This window comes from Mytilus californianus, unplaced genomic scaffold, assembly GCF_021869535.1.
Source record: "Mytilus californianus isolate M0D057914Y unplaced genomic scaffold, xbMytCali1.0.p SCAF_8, whole genome shotgun sequence".
Taxonomy (NCBI): Eukaryota; Metazoa; Mollusca; class Bivalvia; order Mytilida; family Mytilidae; genus Mytilus; species Mytilus californianus.
In genome coordinates this window covers 113628836-113655691 of record NW_026262734.1, presented here as the reverse complement: position 1 = coordinate 113655691, position 26856 = coordinate 113628836, and the positions used below count along the sequence as shown (strand labels likewise).

The 26856-nt window shown below is 34.2% G+C and overlaps 1 long non-coding RNA gene across 1 annotated transcript; it reads left to right on the top strand.

Annotated features, from left to right (window-relative positions):
* The first annotated feature begins 468 nt into the window (after positions 1 to 468).
* On the top strand, positions 469 to 9671 carry LOC127712713 (uncharacterized). The gene is made up of 2 exons (XR_007987254.1): positions 469 to 2300; positions 7863 to 9671. It is a non-coding gene; the product is annotated as an uncharacterized LOC127712713 (long non-coding RNA).
* Positions 9672 to 26856: the final 17185 nt, after the last annotated feature.

Here is a 26856-nt window from a genome sequence, read left to right as displayed (position 1 = left end):
TTTCAAATATGCCACGAAATGAAAGAATTTGCAAAAAAATGCTCCTCTGGCTGCGTTGAAGATGAAATCCATTTTTTAACTTCATGTGAAAAAATTAACTCTGATAGAGATGCTCTCTTTGACATTGTTTGCCAAAAAATTCCAAACTTTTCTATACTGGACAATCAGCAAAAATTCATTTATTTATTAAGCTGTGGAGACAATCATGTCCTTAATGCTGTTGGAAAATTTATTGACGTCAATATGAGTTAGATCTATTTATTTTTCATGTAACTATATTATATACTTTAAACCAAGGGCTTTATTTCAGTCTAATTGTATTGTGAGTGTGTATTTAAATTCTATATGCCTATGCTAATCAATGTTCTTTTTTCTTATACATGTATTCTCTATATGCCCCTTGTGGGCCCTTAATTGGTACTAAAATATGTTCTTCTTCTTGTTCTTCTATGGATATGGGTCCTTCAGAAAAGGCATGTAGTTGAGTTACGTTTTGTGAAATTCTTCGCACAACGTAAAAGATAATCTATACCTCTCACGTACGTATAACGCTCGGGGAACTTGAAAATCGAATATTTAATGGCACATGGCATATGAAAATTTCAACAAATCGGTGGCTTGCATGAATTATTTCTTAATTAATAGAGAAACTACCTGTGTATGATTTTGTTTTAATGTGTGAGATGATATTTAAGAGAGGCTTGTTCTATCAATGTTCCATCCTGGTAATCTTTTATTTTATTTTCGGTCTGGCAACACGTACAAACTGCTGTATATATAGGATCTTCCTTATATCAAAATTAAGTGCAATATTTTGTTTTAAATATGAGGGATGGTTTCTGGAAAAAATCTACGTCATAGTGAATGTCAGTATTGATCATTATCACATAAGCCGTTTCTATGTCAAACTTTGTTCAACGGTGATGGCCATCTTAAATTTAGATTGGCAACAAAAGCTAAACGTGGTGTTTGATTTGGATCATTTCCACAAAATTTTAAATCAATAAGTTCCAAAACTTCAAAGAAGATTCTTCCAATTTCATATGATCCGAACACCAAGTTTTTGCCCTTGCAGCCGGCATTTCCAACTTATGATCCGCAAATTAAACTTTGTAATTAAAGTTTGAGGATTACTGCAGGAAAAGTTACAGACGTTGTACGAAGCACAATGACAATAACTCGTATACTTTTTTTTTTTTTAAAGTTCTGCTAAGTAACTGACAGAAAATATAATAGGTACACTGAGAAAGTAGAGGCGGATTCCGGATTTTTGAAAGGATGTGTAATTCCCGAAATTTGTCATGATATTTATTGTCCAACGGAGCGAGGCGGAATTTGTTTTGGACGATTTTGAGCTAAATTTTATGATATATTTTCCTATCATAAAGGCGTACTTCTCTTATGTAATTTTAATTCTTTATTTGAAATGATTTCTGCCTAGACTCCCGAGGCATAGATAAATACTGGTACGTAAATAAAAATAGGACACAAAATACCTAGGAATCACCTAGGTTTAAAAAAAAAAAAAAAAAATCAAGGACGTATAACTAACAAAACAAAAAAAAAACAATGTAGAAAAACGGGAATAAAGTCCACAAGTTTTTCAAACTTCTAATTTTTACTTTTTAATTCCAATCTTTAATAAAATTTAATAGTATATATGAAAAGTTGATCTTATAGTTTTATTAGCCACAAAAGGACATTTTCTGTCTTTGATCTAACATGTGACTCACATGTCCATATATAGCCATGCACACTTTTCGAAAACCCACCCCTAATGATGTCACATAACTTTCAGGATCGGAATCGATTGATGAAAATGTTATGCAAAAATGCTGATCAATATTTTTTCATAGTCATCAGAAATATATTTTTCAAATTCATTTCAAGTTGAGTGATCGCCAGTTTAATATAAAAGTTTAGGTAAAAGCAGCATAATATGCCATACATTTCGTTTCGATTTCGATCCTACATGGTTTCACCTGTCCTATCAAACCGGAACTAGTTTTATTCTCTTTTTCTTTCAAGATGGCTATGTCAGGAGTTGGACTCGGTGATAGCGTTGTAACCACATATGACACCAAACTGAAAACGAAGCACTTATTAGACGCTTTGGTTCTGAAAATAAATAAGGAAGAAAAGAGGCAAATTGTTACAGAACAGGAATTTGAATGCGGAACCTTACCCTTTGAAGAACTGAAGAAGTTTCTTCCGCCGAAAGAACCAAGATACGTTTTATACGATTACAACTACACCACAGAAAATGGACAAAAACATAGTAAAATTATTCTTGTTTCGTGGTGAGTAAAGTGGGCTACTCTTATCTTGAAAGCAAGTTTCTGCACAAATACATAGCTCACATTTTCTGACAAAACCGGCATTAACTTCCGGTTTGCAGGTTTGAAGTCCAGCGTTTATCGTGAAGTGCGAGTCGATATAAATTATGTGGAAAGCATAATTAAAAGGAATCAACGTAGGTTAGAGGCCCATCTTTGATCAATAGACCACGGCCCTCCCCTCCCCATATCCCACAAGCACTTGGGACGGTCAACTATCCATTTATAAAAGGTGGCTAAAGAATATCACGACCGTCTCCTGATTCACACCCTTTTTTTTATACCTTTACTCAATGCAAACAAAAATATAACTTATATGAATTGTTCATTACTTCTAATATATATGGGAAGTCTAACTTAAAAGTGTTTGTGCCATATCCACATTAATCTTTTGCCCATGGTGTTAGCTTTTTGGTCATTAATATTATCTAAATGTAAAAGGTGCTATTATTGCTCAGACTGGTTGCAACATGTCTTTATCTGTCCCAAGTCATTCCAGCCCAGGTCCATCTGGCCAGAAGCAAGACAACGCTGTCAAATCGCTCCAGACCAACTTGCCCCACTTGTGAAAAGTACATTGTAGTTCGATGTACACAATCTCCCCAACTGTAACTAAAATAACAACAGACAAAAACACTTAAAAAATTAATAATAAAAAAAGAGAATCAAGTTTGATATTTATGTACTGATTGAAATTAGTTGATGCTTCATTTCTTAAAATAAAATTGTAGATAGGTTATTATTATGTAGTTGTTGTATTTATTTGAAAATAACACTAAAATAGGAGATGTTGTAATTTTCTTTCAAATTCAATGGGAATTAACTCTTTAATGATTGATTTTCATTAGTGGGGCGAGTTGGCAGAGCTTTGGAAGCACTCCACAGTTAGGTGTGTAGTTTCAAATTTTGGCCCCTGTGGATTTTTCAAATATGAACGCTAGTGTAAAATAGAATTCTAGTTTGAACCAAATTTTGAAGGGATATATGTGACATTTTCATGCCCCTTTTTGCAATATTTTATGGTAAATAATGTTGAGAAAAATGTTGCCTGGATACACAAAAAAGGAATTATATTTCACCATTTTAACTCTTGAAAACCGAATCTATGGAAGATACCGATTACATACATGTACAATGTATGCACATGTATGACACTAACAGTTGGCTTTATGCATTAGAAAGCCAGGAATAGAAGATGATTAAACATTTGTAGTTCAATTTTAATTTTATTTTCTAATTAGAGTGCTACCTTTATATATCCGGATAAAAAACTACTTTTCATAAGTGGCGCAAGTTGGTAGTCCTTCGTTCAGTGGGATTTAAAAAAAATAAAAATTTCATAGTGGGGAGAGTTGGCAGACCTTTATTCATCAGGATTAACTCATTTTCAATGATGGGGTGAGTTGGTAGGCTTAAAATAATCAAGATTAGATTGCATTTCATAAATGGGGTTATATGGTACATGTAAGCCCAAATATAGCAGGATTTTACTAATTTTTAGAAATGGCGCAACTTTGCTGGCTTACATGCTGTGTGATGTAAACCCTTTGCATAAGTGGGGCGAGTTGACATGAATCCTCTGCCCCACATTAAAAAATTAATCCAGCCCCAATTTTAAAAAAAAATGCCATCAAAGGAAGGATAAAACAGATATAAAGCATAATGTTGATTATGAATTTATTAGAGTTCATTTAGGGGCTAGATAAAGCTCGCCCCGGATGTGGGATTTTCTCGATGAATTGAAGACCCATTGGTCATGTTGGTGGCCTTGGGCTGTTTTCTGCTCTTTGGTAGGGTTGTCTCTTTGACACATTCCCCATTTCCATTCTCAATTATATTTGTGTAAACTTTTTACATGTATTACTGAAGCTATTTAGGTTCATCAAAAGGAATTGACAACCTCAAAATCTACTCTGTACAAACAAAACGAAGCATCTCGGAAAGTTTTAAAGCACTGCTGGACCTAGAGGCATATAAGTTATATGTTTTTAGAAAATTAAAAACTTACCTGGATATTGATGTGCACTATTTTCAGACTGCAAAAGATAGCAAAATAAACTAACACCCAAGTTTCATTTGATATAGTCCACTCAGTTACATAATTTAAATCATTACAATTCACATCATTTATTATATGACAGGAGCTTCTTTAACCTCTTTTCCAACTTAGTTTATTTTGGCACTTTCTGCAGTAATGAAAAAAAGATGAATAGCAAAATCAGGTTAAGTTTTAAATATTCTGAAACTTAAAATTCATTTTAAAGTTTATTTAAGTCCAGCTATGCTCTCAAACTTTTCCAGGTGCACAGGTTAGTTTGTATTCAGAGAAGTTTGTAGTGTAAATATGGCAATTTTTGCTAAAAGGTTACCGGTATAATGAACTTTAATATTAATTAACATTAATCAGTAAATTTCAAATAACTTTGATCTTAACAAGTCTTAACTGTTGTAATAACAAATAGTTTCATACACAACTGTACATGCAGAGTCCCAAGCTGATGCATACAAGCTTTGTTTATGTTTAAAGTTATAAAAACTGTTCTACATGTAATAGAGAAATGTTGTTTGATTTGCACATCTATACTGTGTAAATTCCACTTACCATAAATGAACTCTGTCAAAACCTTCAAATTTTTATGCCCCCGCCATTGCTGAGGGGGCATTAAGGTTTATCCTTGTCTGTCTGTTCGTACGTCTAGTAATTGTATTCTGTTCTTCAACTTAAGTTCCCTTGACCTAATGTTATGAAACTTGTACACAAAGCTTATTACCACAAAACACAGATCAAGTTAGACTTTGAGTGCGGTCACTTTTACCATTCTTAAGTTATGCCCCTTTATAAATGAAAAAATTACTGAATTTATTGTTTCCATTCTCTAACTTTAGTTTGCCTCAACAAAATGTTATGAAACTTACATGTATACACAGTGCTTATTATCATAAAACACAGATCAAGTTTGAATTTGGGTGGCATCACTTTTACAGTTGACAGTTCTCTAGTTATGTCCCTTTATAATGTTGTATGCAAGTGGGGGCATCATCTGTATCCCATGGACACATTCTCCATTTATTTTAATTATCATTCATTATTTTACTATTGGGCTGGAACTACTTGGGACAGATCAACTTGGTGCTTTGAATCTTGTCTCGTCCAATTTCCACCTATTGTTTATATGCAGAATGAAAGAAGTATGAATGGGTTCAATCACTTGACATACATGTACATGCAAGATGTTGCAACACAGCCTATTCACACCTGATATCAATGAGAACTATTCAACATAGAAAACCCTGTCAACTTTCCCAATTTATGGAGGAAGATCTCTGAACAGTGTTGACCAATTATATTTAGCGTCACAGTACCCAAGTTGCACCCATTTTGCATTAAAAAAACAGTGGAAATCTTATTTTTGTCTGGCCCAGTAAGAACCTAAAGATTGCTTTTCCGGCGACGATGGATACGGAGTCAACAATTGTTAAGTTTTCTGCTTAAGTTAGTTTGATAGGAACTATTTGTGAAAGATCATTGATATTTAAAACAAAGTTGCACTACTATCAGTACATATCAGTTTGACGACTATTTTGAGGCCCTGCCCCCCCTAGGACATGGTCAAATGACTTTGAATTAATAAGCATTTTTCAATGTTAAGTTTTCATCTAAAGTTAATTTAATACAGGGTTGGCAAAGTATTTACTATTACCAGGGCAGGAAAACCCAGGGTTTTTCATAGCTGGGCAATATTCCCAGAAACGGGTAGTACTGGCCAATACAATTTTTTAAGCTTATTTTTACACAGAATAGTAAACATGGTAAAGACTTGTTGAACTTTCATAGTATTATAGCTTAATTTATTATACCTCAGTTATCATTTTCTATATAAAAAAGTACACAATATTTTCACTATTTTTCAAATTGCAAGCGTTGAACTATTTGACCGGTCAATAGTTTCCAACTATTGTACCTCGGTGAAACTATATGACCACAAGCATCATTATATTTTGCGGAATTTCAAATGCAGCAACGGGATTTGATAATGTTGAGAATACGGCGGGAGTTATGACGTCATGTTGTACCTTATTGACTGGGTATGAGTGGAATAGTAAGTTTATTGTCCCCTCGGATACAACTGTTGCCCTCGGCTATGCCTCACGGCAATAGTTTCACCTCTGGGACAATAAACTTACTATTCCACCCATACCCAGTCAATAAGTATAAAATATACATTTTATACAGATAACCATTTAGAGTCATTTCTAGAAGATTGAAAATTCAGTTTCTTCCTTTTCTAAACTAATTTAATTTTTTTTATGTAGGCAGAATACAAGTTTTGCACATTTTAGGATACTTCGTTAATTTCCAAGCTTTGTTTGAATAATCCAAAAGAACTTATAAATTAAAATACTATGTCTTAATTTTATAAACATCTTTAATGTATTGCATTTGTGATTAATCACAAATTATAAATCCTCTTTAAAATTCAGGCCAGTATTTCATATTACCCAGGAAAACCTGGGTTTTCCCAGTATTTCCCACTGGGCTGGCCAATACTCATAAAACCCGGGTTTTTGCCAACCCTGATATGATAGGATCTACTTGTGATAGATCAATAATATTTTGTATGAAGTTGCATTACTATTAGTTCATATCAGATTGATGATTATTTGAGGCCCTGCCCCCTAGGTCATGGTCAATATTAAGTTTTCTGCTCAAGTTAGATTGATAAGAACTACTTACAATACTAGACTACTAGTCAAAGATATTTTCTATAAAGTTACATTACTGTCTGTACATCTCAGTTCGTCAACCATTTCGAGGCCCTGCCTACTAGATCATGGTCCAGCGACTTTGAATTAATAACTTAAGCAATGTTGCTGTCCATCAGATTGTCTTTTTCTGAATTTTATGCCAACAGGCGAGACATATCTCTGTGTCATCAGTTTATTCTTTATAGAGACTGAATAATTTGTATTTCTATAACTTGCTATTATACAAGTTTTTCAACATAGCTAGATATATTTGAATATGCACAAAATGGTCACATCATATATCAACTGATGAAGTATCCAGAAAAAAAAGTAAAATTTATGGAAACGACTCATGACAGTTGATATTAAAAATCTTGCAAAATACAACATAAAATACACAGAAAGAAAGTTGGTTTATTTCCAGAATACACCTTTTACAAACAGTTATATATAAATTAAGGACTTTCACTCTGTCAATACGTTATATATGGAACTGTTAGATTATATTATTAACACTCGGAACTCTTTCCTCTGTCAATATAATCTGAACAGGTCGATATATAAAGTCTTGACTTTGTCAAAAGTCCATAATTGATAAGTATCAACCTTACCAAATTGTATAATATTAACTTGCATGTACAATGTAATAGATTATCTTATTCTAAGGATTCAAGCTGAACCTTTTTTATGATTTTGTTCAGTGATAATTATTTTACAGAATCTATACATGTATACAATGTAAATGATGTTTTTAATTTAAACTTATTACTTTGTTTTCAGGAGTCCAGATGAAGCTCCAATGAAAGAAAAGATGATATATGCATCCAGTAAAGACGCTGTAAAAAAGAAATTACAGGCTATAAAAATAGAAGTGCAAGCAAATGACCTGGGTGATTTAGACGAGGCAGATATTGAAGCTAAATTGAAAAAAATTTAGGAACTATATTGACTGCATTGTGTATAAAACTTTCAAACATAGCTCTTTATGAATCATAACTTTACTGCTTAATGAACAAACTTTGTGTCACTAACAAGTGGCAGTGCAGTTATTCAAATTGGTGCACTCATTGACTGTTGCCATGGAAATGCCACTTCCTTTAAAGTACATCAAGAAATATCAGCTTTCGTTTATCCTGCTTCAGTTAGCCGAGTTTGTGTGGTGAAACATTTGTGTCAGTTTGTTGGCAAGGAGTTTGACCCAGAGAACTTTAAATCGTGATGAATAAAATTTGTTTCGTTTAAATTGTTTGTGAAACTGTGTTAAAAGGAAAATTAAGACTTGAACATTGAATTAATTAATGTTTGTTATTTAAATATTGTTTTTCCTGTACAGTCATTTTTATATGTATGTTGAAGATAGGATTGTCAGTTTAAGACATATCTGGTATGAACAGGAATACGTCCGCACAAGGGAAAATTTGTCAAATGATGAGATTGCCATGAACAATAATAGATAAAAACAGACAAAAACAGTGTAGGAAATACACAAGATTTTCTACAAATTTTTGTATAAATGTCAATTTACAAATATCAAAAGTATAATTAAACTATAAAATGCAGAACAAAGAAAAAAATTTCCCTCCCTCTCTTTTGTAAAATGTTTTCTATACATGCTAATCTTTGCTGATACATTTAATGAATTTGAATGTTTGTTTTTTGTTTTTATTTTGCACAAAAGAATCATTTGATATAATGTAACTTGTTTTTCTTTATAATTGTTGATGACATTTGTTAGTACTTTGGCAACAGTCATTTTCTGTTTCTGTCAGAAATAAATTGTAGAACAGGTCTTTTTAACTGAAGACAAGTTCCAGTATTCCAATGTGAATTAAAAGAAGAAATAATAAGCCTCCCACCTCATAAACTTTGTTTTGAATTTGTTAAGCTGTCCAGTGATGGTTATTTTGTATGGCCTAATGTGAATTACTGTTTATTTTCACAGAATTATAGTGCTTAAATATCATATCATAATGTCCACGACATATGTGGATAGACTTTCATAAACAGGGTTGTATCATTTCAATAGCCATTATCTTAGAAAAGAGGGATAGACTTCTGTTATTTATAGCATTAATCATTTGCCACTGGACATTAAGTAAACATCGATCGATCAAATAATCTGTTATTTAAAGGGTTTGCTTGAACAAATCATAACGGGGAAAATTTAATAAAACAATGGTATTGAATTTTTATTTTATTAAAAATATTTATGTAAAAAGACAAAGCAAAATTGAAACGTTGAATATTTCTAAAAAATCTCTTTGAAATTATCTCTACGTGTGTTTTATGTAAAACAAAAGTTGTTCAAACAACAATAAATCAGTTAATATTAAAGCTAGTCATTATGATATGTGTATTTTATGTGAACAATCAAAATATATAATGTCTGTGTTTGTTTGTTAGGACCCACTAAGCCAAAGGTAGTATAGAAATCTCTCTCTCTCTCTCTCACATAGAAATGACACAACCCTGTGATGGAGCCTCTTGTTTGTAATTTATTTTTGATAGAACGGAAGGAAGCAGGATACTATAATCTGTTTAACAAATAATGGGACAATTAATAATCAATAAAACTTTTGATACTTCTTATGTAGTATGTTTATCTTGCCTCCTTAAAACAACTTGATCCAGGATTTACTTTACACCATTGTTGTTAAAATGTTTTTTAATGGTATTTATTTCCTCATTGAAGTTTAGGATGAAGAATTCTGATGACCATATGGACAAACATGTTGACAACTAGATCTCCTTAACAAGAAGTCAGACTTAACTGGACTTTATTTAATGGCCCATAGGACCATGTGAGCTTTTCTCGTCACTTGTCATCCCTCGTCATCGTCTGTTAACTTTTACAAAAATATTTTCCTCTGAAACTACTGGGCCAAATTTAACCAAACTTGTTCACAATCATCATTGGGGTATCTAGTTTAAAAGATATGTCCGATGACCCCGTCTGCCAACAAAGATGGCCGACATGGCTAAAAATAGAACACAGGGGTAAAATGTAAGTCTATTATTTGGAAAACCGTTATAGAGAAAATCTGACAAATTTTTCCTTTTTTTAGTTCACCTGGCCCAAAGGGCCAAGTGAGCTTTTCTCATCACTTGGCGTCCCTCGTCGTCGTCGTTAACTTTTACAAAAATCTTCTCCTCTGAAACTACTTGGCCAAATTAAACCAAACTTGTCCGCAATCATCATTAGGGTATCTAGTTTAAAAAATGTGTCCGGTGACCCGGACAACCAACCAAGATGGCTGCCATGGCTAAAAATAGAACATAGGGGTAAAATGTAGATTTTGGCTTATATCTCTGAAACCAAAGGATTTAGAGCAAATCTGACATAGGGTAAAATGGTTTATCAGGTCAAGATCTATCTGCTCGATGAATCAGACAACCCGTTGTTGGGTTGCTGCCCCTGAATTGGTAATTTTAAGGAAATTTTGCTGTTTTTGGTTATTATCTTGAATATCATTATAGATAGAGATAAACTGTAAACAGCAATAATGTTCAGCAAAGTAAGATCTACAAATAAGTCATCATAACCAAAATGATCAGTTGACCCCTTAAGGAGTTATTGCCCTTTATACTCAATTTTTGTCGAGCCTGCGACTTTTGTCGCAGAAAGCTCGACATAGGGATAGCGATCCGGCTACGGCGGCGGCGGCGTTAGCTAACTTCTTAAAAGCTTTATATTTTAGAAGATGGAAGACCTGGATGCTTCATACTTTGTATATAGATGCCTCATGTTACGAAGTTTCCGTCAGTCACATGTCAAATGTCCTTGACCTCATTTTCATGGTTCAGTGACTACTTGAAAAAAAAGTTCAGATTTTTTGTAATGTTAAATTCTCTCTTATTATAAGTAATAGGATAATTATATTTGGTATGTGCGTACCTTGCAAGGTCCTCATGCCCGTCAGACAGTTTTCACTTGACCTCGACCTCATTTCATGGATCAGTGAACAAGGTTAAGTTTTCGTGGTCAAGTCCATATCTCAGATACTATAAGCAATAGGTCTAGTATATTCGGTGTATGGAAGGACTGTAAGGTGTACATGTCCAACTGGCAGGTGTCATCTGACCTTGACCTCATTTTCATGGTTCAGTGGTTATAGTTAAGTTTTTGTGTTTTGGTCTGTTTTTCTTATACTGTATGCAATAGGTCTACTATATTTGGTGTATGGAATGATTGTAAGGTGTACATGTCTAGCTGGCAGGTGTCATCTGACCTTGACCTCATTTTCATGGTTCAGTGGTCAAAGTTAAGTTTTTGAGTTTTAGTCTTTCTTTCTAATACTGCATGCAATAGGTCAGCTATATTTGGTGTATGGAATGATTGTAAGGTGTACATGTCTAGCTGGCAGGTGTCATCTCACCTTGACCTCATTTTCATGGTTCAGTGGTCAAAGTTAAGTTTTTGAGTTTTGGTCTTTTTTTCTAATACTATATGCAATAGTTCAACTATATTTGGTGTATGGAAATATTTTATGATCTATATGTCAGTTACGCAGGTTTTATTTGACCTTGACCTCATTTTCAAGGTTCATTGCTCAGTGTTAAGTTTTTGTGTTTTCATCTGTTTTTCTTAAACTATAAGCAATAGGTCAACTATATTTGTTGTATGGAAGAATTGTTAGCTGTACATGCCTGCCTAGCATGGTTCATCTGACCTTGACCTCATTTTCATGGTTCATTGGTCAATGTTTAGTTTACTTGGTTAATGTTGAGTTTATGTGACAGTTGTAATAAAGCTTTATATTTAGGACTATCAACATAATATCAATGATTAGTAAAGAAGGCGAGACATTTCAGCGTGTGCACTCTTGTTAACCATTTTTCGTAAATTTTTGTAATCTTTTACAAAAATCTTCTCTGAAACTAAGACAAATTTAACCAAATTTGTCCACAATCATCATTAGGGTATCTAGTTTAAAAAATGTGTACGATGACCAGGCTCGCGAACCAAGATGGCCGACATGGCTAAAAAATAGTACATAGGGTAAAATGCAGTTTTTGGCTCATATCTCTGAAACCAAAGCATTTAGAGCAAATCTGACGTAGATAAAATTGTTCATTAGGTGAAGATCTATCTGCCCTGAAATTTTCAGACCAATCAGGCAACACGTTGTTGGGTTGCTGCCCCTGAATTGGTAATTTTAAGAAAATTTTGCAGCTTTTGGTTATCTTGAATATTATTATAGATAGAGATAAACTGTAAACAGCAATAATGTACAGCAAAGTAAGATCTACAAATAAGTCAACATGACCAAAATTGTCAATTGACCCCTTAAGGAGTTATTGCCCTTTATAGTCAATTTTTTACAATTTTATTAATTTTGTAAATTTTTACAAAATATTTTCCACTGTAACTACTGGGCCAAGTTCATTATAGATAGAGATAATTGTAAGCAGCAAGAATGTTCAGTAAAGTAAAATCTACAAACACATCACCATCACCAAAACACAATTTTGTCATGAATCCATCTGTGTCCTTTGTTTAATATGCACATATACCAAGGTGAGCGACACAGGCTCTTTAGAGCCTCTAGTTGGTTATTATCTTGAATATTATTATAGATTGATTGATTGTTATCTTTTCGTTTTACAAAAATCTTCTCCTCTGAAACTACTTGGCCAAATTTAACCAAACTTGGCCACAATTATCATTGGGGTATCTAGTTTAAAAAATGTGTCCGGTGACCCGGCCAACCAACCAAGATGGCCGCCATGGCTAAAAATAGAACATAGGTGAAGGACACAGGCTCTTTAGAGCCTCTTAGTTTTTAGCTCACCGTTACGAAGGAACTGTGTGCTTTTGCCATCACTTGGCGTCCGTCATCGTCTGTGGTCAGTCTGGTGTAAACTATTTCAAACATCTTTTCCTCTGAAACTACTAAACCAATTCCAACCAAACTTAAGCTGAATGATGCTAATAGGGTATCTAGAATAAAGTTTGTGTTTTATTTACTGTTTCGTCAAATAACATGGCCGCCATGGCTAAAAATAGAACGTAGGGGTAAAATGCAATTTTTGGCTTGTATCTAAAATACCAAAGCATTTAGAGCTAATCTGAGAATGAGAGGTAAAAATATTTATTAGGCCAAGCTCTGTCAGCCCTAAAATTTTCAGATGAATCCAACAACCCATTGTTGGATTGCTGCCACTTAATTGGTAATTTTAAGGAAATTTTGCAGATTTTGGTTATTATCTTGAATATTATTAATGATAAAGATAAACTGTAAACAGCAAAAATGTTCAGCAAAGTGAGATCTACAAATAAATTCGTATGACCAACATTGTCAATTGTCCCCTTAAGGAGTTATTGCCCTTTAAAATCGATTTTTCACGATTTGTTCATTTAGTTTGCTTACTTTAAAAAAAGTCTAGTATAAGTTTTGTATTTTATTTTCTTGTACGTCAGGAAACATAGCCACTATGGCTAAAATGAAACATAGGGGTAAAATGCATTTCTTTGATTTTGAGGAAAATATGACGGATACAAAGAACATTTCAACGGAATTTTTAAGCCATTCATTGATATATATTGAAAAGCAAAAATAATCATTGATGAAAGATTTATGCAAAAAATTACAGGTGAGCGATTCAGGCTATTGAGAGCCTCTTGTTTATTTTTGCCTATTATCTTGAAAACTATGATAAAGAGTAACTTTAAAATTGCAAAAATGATCAAGACAAGTTCTACAAACAAGTCTTCATGATCGAAATCGTCCGTCGACTCCTTACTAGAGTTATTGCCCTTTGATGATGATTTTTACCAATTTTTGTGTATTTTACCTATTATCTTGACAACTGTTATAGATGAACAGAAACTTTAACCTATAAATATGTGTACATGACTGAAATTGTCAGTTAGATGTTAATAGAGATATTCCCCTATAAGGATGATTTTTGTCGCTGAAAGCTCAACCTAGGGATAGTGATCTGGCAGCGGCGTTGGCTAACTTATTAAAAGCTTTGTATTTTAGAAGGTGGAAGACCTGGATGCTTCATACTTTGTATATAGATGCCTTATGTTACGAAGTTTCTGTCTGTCACATGTCCATTGTCCATGACCTCATTTTTAGCTCACCTGGCCCAAAGGGCCAAGTGAGCTTTTCTCATCACTTGGCGTCCGTCGTCCGTAAACTTTTACAAAAATCTTCTCTGAAACTACTGGGCCCAAATTTGACCAAACTTGGCCACAATCATAATTGGGGTATCTAGTTTAAAAAATGTGTCCGGTGACCCGGCCAACCAACCAAGATGGCCGCCATGGCTAAAAATAGAACATAGGGGTAAAATGTTGATTTAGGCTTATATCTCTGAAACCAAAGCATTTAGGGCAAATCTGACGGGGTAAAATGGTTTATCAGGTCAAAATCTATCTGCCCTGAAATTTTCAGATGAATCTGACAACCCGTTGTTGGGTTGCTGCCCCTAAATTGGTAATTTTAAGGAAATTTTGCTGTTTTTGGTCATTATCTTAAATATTATTATAGATAGAGATAAACTGTGAACAGCAATAATGTACAGCAAAGTAAGATCTACAAATAAGTCAACATGACCAAAATTGTCAATTGACCCCTTAAGGAGTTATTGCCCTTTATAGTCAATTTTTTACAATTTTCATAAATTTTGTAAATTTTTGTAAATTTTTACAAAATATTTTCCACTGTAACTACTGGGCCAAGTTCATTATAGATAGAGATAATTGTAAGCAGCAAGAATGTTCAGTAAAGTCAGATCTACAAACACATCACCATCACCGAAACACAATTTTGTCATGAATCCATCTGTGTCCTTTGTTTAATATGCACATAGACAAAGGTGAGCGACACAGGCTCTTTAGAGCCTCTAGTTAGCTCACCTGGCCTGAAGGGCCAAGTGAGCTTTTCTCATCACTTGTCGTCCGTCGTCGTTAGCTTTTTACAAAAATCTTCTCTGAAACCACTGGGCAAAATTTAACCAAACTTGGCCACAATCATCATTAAGGTATCTTATTCAAAAAATGTGTCCGATGACCCCGCCAACCTACCAAGATAGCCCCCATGGCTAAAAATAGAACATAGGGGTAAAATGTAGATTTTGGCTTATAACTGAAACCAAAGCATTTAGAGTAAATCTGACATAAGGTAAAACTGATTATAGATCTATCTGCCCTGAAATTTTCAGACAAATCTGACAACCTGTTGTTGGATTGCTACCCCTGAATTGGTAATTTTAAGGAAATTTTGCAGTTTTTATACGACCGCAAAAAATATTTTGTGGTCGTATATTGGTATGACGTTGGCGTCGTCGTCGTCGTTGTCGTCGTCCGAAGACACATTGGTTTTCGCACTCTAACTTTAGTTTAAGTGAATGAATCTCTATGAAATGTTACCATAAGGTTCAATACCACAAAAGGAAGATTGGGATTGATTTTGGGAGTTATGGTGCCAACAGTTAAGGAATTAAGGGCCAAAAAGAGCATTTTTGTAACTTCCAGACAATTACGTGTGTTTTAGTGTATGGATCTCTCAGACATTGTACCACAAGGTTCCATATCACAAAGGGAATGCTGGGATTGATTTTGGGGGTAATTGCCTCAAAATCTTAGGAATTAGGGGCAAAAAAAGGGGCAAAAAAACCAAGCATTTTTCTAGTTTCATGACAATAACTTGTGTGTAATTGTATGGATCTTTATGAAATTGTACTTAAAGATTCCATATCACAAAGGGAAAGCTGGAATTGAGTTTGGGGGTAATTGCCAAAAACGTTTAGGAATAAGGGGCCAAAAATAAGCATTTGTCTAGTTTCCAGACAATAACTTGTGTTCAAGTGTATGGATCTCTCTGAAATTGTACAGCAAGGTACCACACCACAAAGGGAAGGCTGGGATTGATTTTGGGGGTAATTGTTTCAAAATTTTAGGAATTAGGGGCAAAAAAGGGGCAAAAAATAAGCATTTTTGTTACTTCCAGACAATAACTTGTGTGTCAGTGTATGGATCTCTCTGACATTGTACCACAAGGTTCCATATCACAAAGGGAATGCTGGGATTGATTTTGGGGTAATTGCCTCAAAGTTTTAGGAATTAGGGGCCAAAAAAGGGGCAAAAAACAAGCATTTTTCTAGTTTCATGACAATAACTTGTGTGTTAGTGTATGGATCTTTCTGAAATTGTACTACAAGGTTCCATATCACAAAGGGAAAACTGGAATTGAGTTTGGGGGTTATTGCCCAAAATGTTTAGGAATAAGGGGCAAAAAAGAGCATTTTTCTAGTTTCCAGACAATAACTTGTGTTCAAGTGTATGGATCTCTCTGAAATTGTACTGCAAGGTACCATACCACAAAGGGAAGGCTGGGATTGATTTTTGGGGTACTTGCTTCAAACTTTTAGGAATTAGGGGCCAAAAAGTGGCAAAAAACAAGCATTTTTCTAGTTTCAGGACAATAACTTGTGTGTAAGTGTATGGATCTTTCTGAAATTATACTACACAAGGTTCCATATCACAAAGGGAAAGCTGGAATTGAGTTTGGGAGTAATTGCTCAAAACGGTTAGGAATAAGGGGCCAAAAATAAGCATTTTTCTAGTTTCCAGACAAGAACTTGTGTTCAAGTGTATGGATCTCTCTGAAATTGTACTGCAAGGTACTATACCACAAAGGGAAGGCTGGGATTGATTTTGGGGGTGTTTCAAAATTTTAGGAATTAGGGGCAAAAACAAACATTTATCTAGTTTCAGGACAATAACATGTGTGTAAGTGTATGGATCTTTATGAAATTGTACTACAAGGTTTCATATCACAAAGGAAAAGCTGGGTTTGAGTTTGGGGGTAATTGCCCTAAACGTTTGGGAATTTGGGGCCATAAAGGGGCCAAAAAACAAGCATTTTTACAGTTTCCAGACAATAACTTGTGTTCAAGTGTATGGATCTCTCTGAAATTGAACTGCAAGGTACCATACCACAAAGGGAAGGCTGGGATTGAGTTTGGGGGTGATGAATCATAAGGGGGTTCAAAAAATTGAGGGGGGGATTTTTTTTTTTCATTTTTTTTTTTCCTTTGAAATGTTCCATTTTAAGTTGGTTATCTTTTATTTATATATGAAAGCAATTAATAATGATATGGTTTGATTTTATCAAAAATTGAAATATTGGGGTTTTTTTATATTCTGAATCTAACCGTGTATTTAGATTCTTAATTTTTGGTCCTGTTTTCAAATTGGTCTACATTAAGGTCCAAAGGGTCCAAAATTAAACTTAGTTTGATTTTATCAAAAATTGAATTCTTGGGGTTCTTTGATATGCTGAATCTAACCGTGTATGTATTTAGATTTTGGATATTGGACCATAATAGGTAAATTAAAAAAATTTAAGTTCTTAGACCACATTCATTCTGTGTCAGAAACCTATGCTGTGTCAAATATTTAATCACAATCCAAATTCAGAGCTGTATCAAGCTTGAATGTTGTGTCCATACTTGCCCGAACTGTTAAGGGTTCAACCTCTGCGGTCGTATCAAGCTGCGCACAGCGGAGCATTTTATTGGTTATTATCTTGAATATTATTATAGATAGAGATAAACTGTAAACAGCAATAACGTTCAGCAAAGTAAGATCTACAAATAAGTCGTCATGATCAAAATTGTCAGTCGATCCCTTTAGGAGTTATTGTCCTTTATAGTCAATTTTTAACAATTTTTCGTAAATTTTTGTTATCTTTTACAAAAATCTTCTTTCTGAAACTACTGAGACAAATTTAACCATACTTGGCCATAATCATTATTAGGGTATCTAGTTTAAAAAATTTGTCCGATGACCTCGCCTTCCAACCATCATGGCCGACTTGGTTAAAAATAGAACATAGGGGTAAAATGCAGTTTTTGGTTTATATCTCTGAAACTAAAGCATTTAGAGCAAATCTTACAGTGACAAAAATGTTCATCAGATTGAGATTTATCTGCCTTGAAATTTTCAGACGAATCCGACAACCCGTTGTTGGGTTGCTGCCCTGAGTTAGTAATTTTACAGAAATTTTGCAGTTTTTTGTTATTATCTTAGATATCATTATAATATCTAATATCTAATACTATTAATTATGATTTTAACCTTATTTTACATGATTTCCAAAGCATCAGTAAATAGAGGTGAGCGACACAGGCTCTTGAGAGCCCCTAGTTATGGTTCAGTGACTACTTGAAAAAAAAGTTAAGATTTTTTGTAATGTTAATTTCTCTCTTATAATGAGTAATAGGATAACTATATTTGGTATGAGCGTACCTTGCAAGGTCCTTATGCACGTCAAATAGTTTTCACTTGACCTCGACCTAATTTCATTGATCAGTGAACAAGGTTAAGTTTTGGTGGTCAAGTCCATATCTCAGATACTAGAAGCAATAGGTCTAGCATATTCGGTGTATGGAAGGACTGTAAGGTGTACATGTCTAACTGGCAGGTGTCATCTGACCTTGACCTCATTTTTATGGTTCAGTAGTCAATGTTAAATTTTTGAGTTTTGGTCTTTTTTATTTCTTATACTATATGCAATAGGTCAACTATATTTGGTGTATGGAAATTGTAAGGTGTACATGTCTAGCTGGCAGGTGTCTTCTGACCTTGACCTCATTTTCATGGTTCAGTGGTCAATGTTAAATTTTTGAGTTTTGGTCTTTTTTTAATACTATATGCAATAGGTCAACTATATTTGGTGTATGGAAATATTTTATGATGTACATGTCAGTCTGGCCGGTTTTATTTGACATTGACCTCATTTTCACGGTTCATAGCTCAGTGTTAAGTTTTTGTGTTTTGGTCTGTTTTTCTATTACTTTAAGCAATAGGTCAACTATATTTGTTGTATGGAAGGATTGCAAGCTGTACATGTCTGCCTGGCATGGTTCGTCTGACCTTGACCTCATTTTCATGGTTCATTAGTCAATGTTAAGTTTTCTTGGTTAAATCTGTATCTTAGAAACTATAAGCAATAGGTCAACTATATTTAGTGTATTGAATGATTGTAAGGTGAACATGTATTTCTTGTTTGGTTTATATGACCTTGACCTCATTTTCTTGGATCATGTTAAGTTTATGTGATAGTTGTAGTAAAACTTTATATTTAGAACTATCAACATAGTTTCAATGATTAGTAAAGAAGGCGAGACATTTCAGCGTGTGCACTCTTGTTACTAATAAGACACCATTTTTTCAAGAATTAAAAGATGCAGGGGAGCGACGACACAGGCTCTTTAGAGCCTCTAGCTTTTCATATTTGCCTATTATCTTGAAAGTTATAATAGATAAATTTGAACTTTATGAGGCAAAAATGATCAGCAATACTCTACAAATCAGTTAAATTGTAGAAATCGACAGTTGACTCCTTGTAGGATTTATCACTCTTCAATGACGATTTGTAACAGCTTTTTTTTTCGTTTTTGCCTAATATCTTGAAAACCATAATAGATAAATAGAAATTTTAAAAGCAAAAATGATCAGCAAGAAAAGATCTAAAAATAGGTCAGCTAAAAGAGAGACGAAAGATACCAAAGGGACATTCAAACTCATATTCGAAAATAAACTGACAACGCCATGACAAAAAAGAAAAAGACAAACAACAGTATACAAAACACAACATAGAAAACTAAAAGACTGAGCAATATGAACCCCAACAAACACCGGGGATAACCTCGTGTGCTCCGGAAGGGTAAGCAGATCCTGCTCCGTTGTGTTGTTCATGTAAGTACAAACTCGGTGATCCGTCTTATTTAGTAGGTCACAATTGGGGGGAGTAGGATGGGATTGTGGTTACGACGATTGAAACATTCTGTAATGGTCAACCAACTCGTGATGGTGCCAATAAAATTTTCGAGGGGATGATTTCAACTTCACCACTTTGAACTATTGGTTTAATAGCTTCCTTGTGAGCAACAAACCTCTGTCAAGGAAATCATGATAGGAAACGCAAGCACTGGAATATCGTATCAATTTGGAGATATATACTCCCATATGCAGGCGCAGCTGGGATATTGCTACATAGAAATGGAAAGTCCACAATTGGGAAATTTTTCTCATTTGTCGTAAAGTTTTGTTCTCAACCGACCTTCAAGTCAAGATATGAGGCAGACTTAACTGTAACTGTTGTATCCTTTATTTCAAGTTCGATGGGATAGATGTGTTCAACATAGTTACCAAACTTTGAATTATTTAGTGAAAGGACGACATCTATATAGCGAACGTGAAGTTAAATGTTAATGCTAGCTTCTTTTCATTCTTTCCAAGAAGCTCCTGTATGAAGTCATCCTCATATGAATAAAGAAACAGATCGGCAAGAAGAGGGCACAGTTTAATAGTTCCCATGGGAATGCCGATTGATTGTTGAAAAACGCGTCCTCCAAACAAAATAGATATGTTGTCAATCAAGAAATCAAACATCTTAATAATGTTAGTTTTAGAGAATTATTTGTTTGAATCAGAGTGATTTTTACTAAGTACAATTTATAAGAAAAGATACTTGTATCTACGTTGGCCATTTTTTATGAACCAAAACAGGACCAACTCTTTCCATTTGTCTTTTAGTTTGGAATGGGGAATACTTGTGTTAAGTGTAGAAAAGTCAAATGTTTTACTATTGCAAAATGGAAGAGTCTTAGATTTTCTGTACTCTTAACAGATCTTTGGAATTTTTTAGTATCAACATCTGATTCACGCCGCCTCTGGAATAGGTAGGTATAACATGGAGATGAATTGGTCAGTTGTCTTCTAATAGGAGTTATTGCCCTTGAATGACAATTCTAACCTTTTTGTGTTTTGGAAAAAAACTATAGAAGATGGAGAGAAACTGGAAACAGGACAAGTGATAAGCAATACAGGTTCAACAAAAAAGATATAATGTGCTAGTCTAAAGTGTTGGAGAGTGTCCATTGATGAAGATGCACATATACCTAGCTGAGCGACACAGGCTCTCAAGAGCCTCTAGTTTAGAGTAGGTCATAATTCACTCTAAAGTAGAGACTTTCATTTTCTCCTTCATTTACTTTGGTTCAGATGTTTGTCCTAGTTCATGTCTTGGTATTAACTTTTATTAATATTATCATCTAATCTGGTGTCAGTAGATATTCATTTCGGCAGGATAGCACTCTGGTAAAACAGTGTCATTTCACGCCATTGACTTTGGTAATGTTTAGTTCGAGTTAATATATCAGTAATAATAAGTGACAGGACTGTCCCATCTGTATAGAGATGGGGAGTAGGTCAGCAACAGCACAAATATAGATCGGTATGACCTAGATTTCATGCTACGTTGACTTGAGTTAAGTTTTACATTCAATTTCATTCTCAGTACTACGTATAAGAGGATCATCTAAACTTGTGTAGAGATGTTGTGATCATGGCACAGTAAATCACTTCACATCACTGAAAACATAGACAACAGCAAAAGTAGGCGAGACACTGGGTTCCGCGGAACCCTTACGAATTTTTATTAGTTGTTATTGGCTTTGAAATAGCTGCCAGTAACTGCGAGTACTGTCAGATCTGTACTTAGTGTCTTTTTTTGTTGTGGGGATGTATAAGTACCCTGCCACGTCCACTCTGTATTTTTGTTAGATGTATTTCTATTTGTATTCATCTGATGAGTTAAGCCTTTTCAACTGATTTTTATAGTTTGTTCTTGTGTTGTACTGGTACACCACTGTCCCAGGTTAGGGGAGGGTTGGGCGCCCGCTAACATGTTTAACCCCGTCATATTCTGTATGTGCCTATCCCAAGTCAGGGGCCCTGTAATTCAGTGGTTGTCGTTTATTTCTGTGTATCATATTTGTTTTTCGTTCATTATTTTTTACATAAATTAGGCTGTTATTTTTCTCGTTTGAATTGTTTTACATTTGTTATTTCGGGGCCTTTTATAGCTGACTATGCGGTATGGGTTTTGCCCATTGTTGAAGGCCGTACGGTGATCTATAGTTGTTAATTCTGTGTCATTTGGTCTCTTGTGGAGAGTTGTCTCATTGGCAATCATACCACATATTTTTTTTTTATATATGATTAATGTCCCCTTAAACTGGTGACGGGAAGATTTTACTTTATATTAGCATGGTCATTGACTGATAACACCTGGATGGTCTACAGGTGACGGGAAGATTTTACTTTATATTAGCATGGTCATAGACTGACAACACCTGGATGGTCTACAGGTGACGGGAAGATTTTACTTTATATATGCATGGTCATAGACTGATAACACTTGGATGGTCTACAGGTGACAGGAAGATTTTACTTTATGTTAGCATGGTCATAGACTGATAACACCTGGATGGTCTACAGGTGACAGGAAGATTTTACTTTATATTAGCATGGCCATAGACTGATAACACATGGATGGTCTATACAGGTGGGTTAGTGAAAAGTTTGAATTGTTCCCACATTGTTTAAACCAAAACCCAAAATTGGTGTATTCTTCTTCTGTTCATGTAAACCCGACTAAGAATAAAATTTTCTATTCTATTCTATTCTGAGCAAATCATGCAGTTAGAAGTTGGAGTAAAAAGTGGTTAGGCTGGAGTCGAAAAAAGTGTCCATGTCTTCTTGCTGACTTAAACCTGGCGAGTCATAGTACAAAGCAGGGTATATTTATAAAATTATCTAATTGTTTCAGTATGGTAACGTATTGGCTGGACTGAAAGCAGTAATCTATCAATGCAGAACACAATGGTCATTCGGTTATTAACAATAATGATGTCTTTAACATTTACCACACAAATTACTTGAACTGAAAAACAATGCGTGTCAATAACCATAGAGTGTGCCAGATAGAAGACGGTATTTATCATACAGGTTTTGGAGCTGGAGGACCGGCTTTAGTTTACAACTGGATCAGCTTTGCCAGATAGAAAACGGTATTTATCATACTGGTTTTTGAGCTGGAGTACCGGCCTTATTTTACTACTGGATAAGCTTTGCCAGATAGAAGACGGTATTTATCATACAGGTTTTTGAGCTGGAGTACCGGCCTTATTTTACTACTGGATAAGCTTTGTCAGATAGAAGACGGTATTTATCATACAGGTTTTTGAGCTGGAGTACCGGCCTTATTTTACTAATGGATAAGCTTTGCCAGATAGAAGACGGTATTTATCATACGGGTTTTTGAGCTGGAGTACCGGTCTTATTTTACTACTGGATAAGCTTTGCCAGATAGAAGACGGTTTATCATACGGGTTTTTGAGCTGGAGTACCAGCCTTATTTTACGACTGGATCAGCTTTGCCAGATAGAAGACGGTATTTATCATACAGGTTTTTGAGCTGGAGTACCGGCCTTATTTTACTACTGGATAAGCTTTGTCAGATAGAAGACGGTATTTATCATACAGGTTTTTGAGCTGGAGTACCGGCCTTATTTTACTAATGGATAAGCTTTGCCAGATAGAAGACGGTATTTATCATACGGGTTTTTGAGCTGGAGTACCGGTCTTATTTTACTACTGGATAAGCTTTGCCAGATAGAAGACGGTTTATCATACGGGTTTTTGAGCTGGAGTACCAGCCTTATTTTACGACTGGATCAGCTTTGCCAGATAGAAGACGGTATTTATCATATGGGTTTTTGAGCTGAAGTACCGGCCTTATTTTACTACTGGATAAGCTTAATTTTCCAGATAGAAGACGGTATTCATCATACAGGTTTTTGAGTTGGAGTACCGGCCTTATTTTACTACTGGATAAGCTTAATTTGCCAGATAGAAGACGGTATTTATCATACGGGTTTTTGAGCTGGAGTACCGGCCGTATTTTACTTACTGGATAAGCTTTGTCAGATAGAAGACATAATTTATCATACGGGTTTTTGAGCTGGAGTACCGGCCTTATTTTACTACTGGATAAGCTTTGCCAGATAGAAGACGGTATTTATCATACAGGTTTTTGAACTGGAGTACCGGCCTTATTTTACTACTGGATACACAGCTACTTTAGTACAAGTAATCTTGATGTACAGTTCTAAGGATGCATATCAAATGTACATCTGTAAAGCTGTATATAAACTGTACATCTGTAAAGCTGTATATAAACTGTACATCTGTAAAACTGTATATAAACTGTACATCTGTAAAGCTGTATATAAACTGTACATCTGTAAAGTTGTATATAAACTGTAAATAGATAGCGTATCACACAAGATGAAGTAGTAGAATCTATAAGTTTAGCTATACATATATTTAAAAATGTGCAGTTAATGTACATTTTTACAGAGTTGCAGTTTATATACAGCTTTAAAAATGTACAGTTTATATACAGTTTTACAGATGTACAGTTTATATACAACTTAACAGATGTCCAAGTTATATAAAGCTTTAAAGATGTACAATTTATATACAGCTTTACAGCTGTACAGTTTATATACAGCTTTACAGATGTACATTTGATATGCATCTTTAGAACTGTACATCAAGATTACTTGTACTAAAGTAGCTGTGTAAGCTTTGCCAGGTAATTATACAGGAACAAAACTACACTGCCATTAGAAATAGTTCCTGGGTTACTGCAGTATTTTGAGTGTACTATAATTATCCATTGATTTTTACAATAAAATGGAAATCGATCTGCACTATTGATTGGCTATTGCAATGCAGTAATTTGCTAGATAAGATTTGTGTACAGGTATTCATTATTTTAAATGCCTGACTGGTAATTTCGCCAAGCAACATAGAATTGCATACATGCATATTGTGCAGATAAATTTAAATGCAAAATATATGTCTTACAAAGTATGATGTAACTTCACAGTTGACAAATTTTCATTTTTTTTATGAATTTCATATAATACAATAAACCAACACTAGTTAGGTTTTTACAAATATATTAAACTTAATTAAAGGCGCATATTGCATATCACAAGTATCACAAAGGGACACCGGGGGCAAATACATACATTAAATGCTCCTATTGATTAATCGTGATTTTAAATTATAAATAATTTCTAAATGAGCTTGCGTTACACATGTTACAATACCGGTGCAGCAGTAATGAATAGATAGAATCGTGATATATACGTCAAAGAGACAATAACCCAGCGAAAATAAAATAGCCTAAAATCACGACAAGGGCAATACCCGAATGATTCTGCCACCAGAGATTTTAAGTAAAGAATGCAAACTGAAGAGGCAAAGAGCAGACTCACTAATGTTTAGCGGGGTTAAACAAGATTTTAGTTACCCTATACCCCTTTTCGATCGGTTAACAAAACAAGAGGAATGTAAACATTTATGCTCAGTAAAAAATGTTTTGTACATCAGCATTTCTTTTGTCACCAGCTCCCTCCCACCCTCGTGCGACGCGTCTGTCCGTCGGGTCTTGTTAGCGCTCTCATGTGTACAATTCTTACCAGACTTTTATGTATATCATAGGTTGATATAACAATACCTCGAACAAGGTCTAAATCAACGCCAAATAAATATTTTTAACGGAGGCATACCCCTGGGAAATATAAATTCTATAGAAATTGCATTGTAAGCGTTCATATCTACAATATTGTAGGTAAATATTCATGAAACTTATATCAAAGGTTTATATATACCAGCAATGTCTTGGACAAGTTCGAAAACCAGTGCCGATCAAATATTTTTATAGAGTTTAGGATGCCTTTGGAAACATTGATTATATATAACATTGCATTGTAAGCGCTCTCAATCCTACATTTCTTGTAGGACTTTTATGAAATTTATTTCGTAAGTTTTATATTAGCAATGTCTGGAAAGAGTTCGAAAATTAGTGACAATCATTTATTTTTAAAAGAGTTATGCCCCTTGGGAATGTTAATCATATAGAAAATTGCATGCATTGTTAGCACTCTCACACCTACAATTCTAGTAGGATTGTTATGATATTTATATCATAGGATTATATCAGCAATGTTTTGGGAGAGTTCGAAATCAGCTGATCTTTTATTTTTGCACTGAGAAGTAATGTCTCTTTCAAATGTAATGTATGTTGAACATTGCATTGTTAGCACACTCACATCGGCCTACATTTCTTGTCATTTTTTTTTTATTAAAGGCATATATATCAATAAGGTCTTGGAAAAGTGCCGAAAAACAATTTCACAGCTGCAGTAATTCCTCTTGTATGGAAAATAAATAACATTGTTAGCGATCTCATGCCTACATTTCTTGCAAGATATTCATAAAAAAATCAAAAGAAAAAATAATTTGTTTTTACTTACTGCCCTTGGACAGACAAGATATTCGCAACGCATGCAGGAACATTCAAATGCTGTTTGTTTATTCATGTTATATTAAAAAATTTTGTCTTTGGCAATTCATAATTTTACTATAACAACTATAAATTGCCAACGACAAAATTTTAATATAAGATTCATATTGTTTTGACTAGAATTCCTCTATCTATTTTTTCATAATTTGAAATCCATAGTAGATCATAGATAAGATAAGATATTTTTATTCCAATTAAAGAGCCCATAAGAGCAAAGTAATTTATTACAATGATTTTGTTTTGATAATTGACACAATAATTTTGATAATCATATATAAATATGAATATAATCGTCTCAATTCTAAGATCTTAAACTACAGCCAGACCAGAGCCATACGCATATAAGTTAAAAAACATAACAGATTATACATAATATTAACAGGCAAATATTCTCAATAGTTAACATATAAACATATCTGTACTATATTGATAGTTTACTGATTTCAAAACATTTATAAATAAAAATTGCAATAATTTTCAATACCTCTAGGTTTTCTTGAATAAGAAGCCAATTAAACTTGGCACTTTTG